Below are 4830 nucleotides of genomic sequence, written 5' to 3' on the forward strand. Positions count from 1 at the left end.
AAAAAGTGCACCTGACTACACAGTACATACGGTGCACATGCATAGATATAGAAACCTACAAATGTATCAAATAGGATACAATCATGTACATACAAAAGTATATGAAAATCAATAACCATATATGTAAAAAGAGAAGTATGTTGTGTTCACAAACTTTTCTATGCACATATATGTAAAACATGTATAGACATAGAAATGCACATACCGTAAAAACTACTGAGAAATACTCGCACACACCGTGCACAACGCATATATCGATAACGGAAACAAAAACAGATGAAGTATCTATACAGCTATGAGCTGATGCTTTTCCAGCGCAAAGTGACACCCAAGCCTCTACGAATAAGTGTCGAATAATCTCATTGACCAAAATCCCAGAATCTCGTTCCAGAGGAGGGTAATGAGAAGACCCTCGCTGCGTGCGGCACTTCTGCGGGTTCCCCTCCTCCTGTCTCCTCTTCGTCGCTCTGCTTCCCTCCCGGATGCATTTCCTCCATCCTGGCCTCCGCCTCCTACCCTTTACGCTCTTCTTCGTCCGCCGTCGGCGCTTTTCTTCATTTTTTATATGATTATCATTCGTCTTCCTACCATTTTTCTCGCTGCTCCATGTCCCTCCGTATCATTTTCTCTATTTGCTTCTCTCTATTCTTTTTGCTTGTTTTTCCCCTACATTGGCCTCGGTCGTCTCATTTTGTTCACCTCTGGCTCAACTCCCTTCTCTTTTTCATTTCCACTCTCTTTCTCGTTCTTTCTTTTTCTCCATCCCTTCCCTATCTCTCCACTCTCTCTCGTACTCTCTCTCTCTCTTTCCCAATCTCTCTCTCTCTCTCTCTCTCTCTCTCTCTCTCTCTCTCTCTCTCTCTCTCTCTCTCTCTCTCTCTCTCTCTCTCTCTCTCTCTCTCTCTCTCTCTCTCTCTCTCTCTCTCTCTCTCTTTCTCTCTCTCTCTCTCTCTCTCTCTCTCCTCCTCCTCTCTCTCTCTCTCTTACTCACTCTTACTCACTTTCTCACTTTCTCACTTTCTCTCTCTCTTTCTCTCTTTCTCTTTCTTATTCACTCTTCCTTGCTTTCTCTGACTCTCACTCTCCTTCATTTTTCACTTAACCCCATACTAGCAAGCTCTTGTTTAACTAGAACCAAACAAATAATTCGGAGAAGAGAAAGAAAGAAACGTATATATTTTTTATAATTATATATTTATTAGATATTTATATATTATTATATATATATATTAATATATATTATATTTTTATATACATATATATATATATCTATCATCATATCTTATATATTTATATATAATTTGATTGTATATCGAATATTATATATATATTTATATATATAATAGATATATCTAAATATATGTATATATGTATTATATATTTAAATATAGATAGATAGATAGAGATGAAATTTACAGTATGTATATGTATATATATATTTATTTATTTATTTATTTATATTATATATATTATATATTTGTGTGATGTGTGTGTGTATGTTATACATAAATATATTTATATATATATATATATTCTATATATATATATATATATTTATATTTACATATATATTTATATATATATTTAATATATAATATTATATATATATATTTACAATTATAAATAAATATGTGGATCTTGGTCTGTTACATATTATATATATATATATATATTAGATATAGATAGTATATATATATATATGTATATTTATATATTTTTATAGATTTATATTATATAAAACATATTTTTATATATTATTTATGTATTTATATTTTCATATAATTTAGATTTATATAGTATATATGATATTTATATATATAAGACTAATATTTTTATACTATATATATATTATAATATATATACATATAGTATATATCTATATATTCAGATATAGATATATATATATATATGTATCTAAACTCCACACACACACACACCACACTCACACACACACACACACTCACACAATATTTTTTAGTTATTTTATTATATATATATTGAATTACATATGTGTTTATATATCTATATTACATATATATATAACATTTTGACATACATACATACATATTCATATATTATATATATATTATATATATATATATATATATATATATATTTTATATTTAGGTATATATATTTATATATATCTCTATATATTTATATATTTTTTACATATGTATATATATGTTAGTTTATTTTTAGACAGATATATAGATTTATATTTGCTACATATATGTCTTATATATACATAAATATGTGTATAATGTACAGTAATTATAGCATTATTTTATATATTGATATATATAGAGATATTTATATATATTTATCGATATATACAGATTTATATATATATATATATAGATATATAGTATATGTTTGTATATATATATATATATATATATTTATATATTTATATATTTATATAGATAAACTCACACACACACACACATATCAGATTTTAGGTTTGAAATATTTATATATTTTTATATTTATATATAAATCTGATATATATACCAGATAACGCGTCGTCTGCTGTATATAATTTACATATATGTACATATTATATATAGATATAGATTTATATATTATATTTATGTATGTATGTATGTATATATACATACATATAGATATATGATCTATTCATATATATTATATATCTAAATTATATAGACTATATGATATATTATATATTTATATTTATATATATATATATATGATATACAGTATATATTTATGTTTTGTATTGTTATGTTACATATTTATACTATATATAATTACATATATGTACATCTATGTATATATTACATATATGTAAATCTATGTATAGAGCTATAAAATATATATATTTATATTTATATATATGTTACATATATTAATATATATATGTACATATATGTATATATATATATATATATATATATATATATATACAGATAAATATATGTGTGCGTGTGTGTATGTACATATGTATATAACACATACGTATGAGTGCTTTTGTATCCTACAAGGGAAGTGCACAGAGTATGAAAATGCCTAAGTGGTACCAGCGGTTCTCAAATGACAGGGCGAGCACCGACCGAGCCGTGGACACCAGCTTCCAGTATGCAGCTGGCTGGGCTCCTTGTAAGGTGTTTGTGCGGCAAATGAGTTTCTTTTCTTGGTAAACTTCGACAGTAAGTTTCGTTGTGTTTGAGAGCAATTTGTGCAATGACTCTTTTTTTGCCGTGAGGTGAATGTCATCTTGTTGCTGAACTTGTGCATACGTAACGGGAAATATTAAGATAAGATTGATTATGAATACAATAGCTATTATTTCACATTTGATACTTAATCGAAAGGACTTTGTTTAATAACGGAGTTTGATAGAGCCTCAGAAATGCAACGCTCATGCCCATCTTCGCTGACAGAGTACCAAAACATCATTCAATCAAATTCAACTTGTTTAAGATGAATGATAAGACTTAAATATATCAAACAATCCATAACTTGTATAACCGGTCACTGATCTGGTTTGCTTGGAAAAGGTATTGTGAGGTGCTGTACTTAGTTTTATTTTTCTGTTTATCGTGTGCGTTCCTTGTTTTTGGTGTTTGTTATTGCTGTTATTATTGTTATTGTTTATTATCATCATTATCATTATTATTATCATTATCATTATTATAATTATTGTTATCATTAAAGTTATTATCATCATTGTCATTGTCATTGTCATTGCCATCGTCATCGTCATCATCATCATCATCATCATCATCATCATCATCATCATCATCATCATCATCATCATCATCATCATCATCATCTTCATCCTCATCGGTGGATTCCATGAAGTGGATGGTCTGTACTGCTTGTATCATTTGTCTGAGTGATATCAAAATTATCATTATTATGTAAGTGATATTATTATAGTCCGTTAAATGAAATGTTCGAGAAAAAGTCTTATGACGATTATTTACAACACCGATAATAATCGTTCTTAGAATATATCAGAATATGTTAAGTATACCTTGTAAGTTCTAGTTGGATGTCTTGTTGTATTTTCAGTATTATATATTCAGATTTTGAGTGTAAGCAGTGCGCCATAACAGGATATGTAATGATATACCTTGCTTAGAATATATCAAAACTTGTTATGATGATAACGATGATGAAGTGATGTTAACGAAGATCGCTGCAGAAGGTTACTTCATTTATCGTGCTTTTCATCCTCATAATGATTATAGTGTGAATATTTTATTTAATCAATGGTCAGGCAGATATCAGCAGAGGCAACATTATTTCTCTGAGTTCAAATGATCACATTTGTCAACTTTTTAGCAACTGGATACCAAGTCACCTTTATAAGACAAGCTTATCTAAGGTAAATTAATTTTGAAATGTGAATACTTGAAAACTACCAAAATCAAACATGTCAAGACAGTAAGTGGGTAACACGGTGGTTTGCTTTCAAGTAGATACATTGCAAATTCAAATATTCTTTTTTGGAAAATGATGTAATGTCTACTAATATTTCCACCAACTAAGATGGATTGATTCGACTGTTGCAGGGTGTGTGTGTGTGTGTGTATGTGTGTGTTTGTGTGTATGTGTGTGTGTGTGTGTGTGTAAACATAACTACCGTCGTTGTGACATAAATTATTAATGGTCTATATAGATAGCAGCAACGTCACTTAACTCCGGTCGTACTCTAGAACCACCGTTAATTTGAATAGCTGCGGTGCTACATTTACTGAAATAGCAAGCACTGACTTTTTTCTTTTCTTTTTTTAGAAATACCGAGCTCCAAAAACCGAATCCGTCATACTTAATAGCGACAGTGATAGGCATATTTCA

The 4830-nt window shown here is 28.6% G+C and overlaps 1 protein-coding gene across 3 annotated transcripts in view; it reads left to right on the forward strand.

The window, feature by feature from the left end:
- Positions 1-3062: 3062 nt before the first annotated feature.
- Positions 3063-4830, forward strand: part of LOC122259867 (uncharacterized) — a 3696-nt gene continuing 1928 nt past the window's right edge. The window contains exons 1-2 of one of the 3 annotated variants that reach the window (XM_043026811.2): positions 3063-3173; positions 4768-4830. The exon at positions 4768-4830 is cut by the window's right edge and continues 8 nt beyond it. The gene's annotated coding sequence lies outside the window, so the exon portion shown is untranslated. The remainder of the gene's footprint in view (positions 3174-4767) is intronic. The other 2 variants (XM_043026812.2, XM_086550222.1) reach the window with 2 other exon arrangements.

The sequence above is a fragment of the Penaeus japonicus genome, unplaced genomic scaffold, assembly GCF_977035675.1.
Source record: "Penaeus japonicus unplaced genomic scaffold, GWHDUDI00000001_assembly GWHDUDI00000023, whole genome shotgun sequence".
In the NCBI taxonomy this organism is placed as follows: Eukaryota; Metazoa; Arthropoda; class Malacostraca; order Decapoda; family Penaeidae; genus Penaeus; species Penaeus japonicus.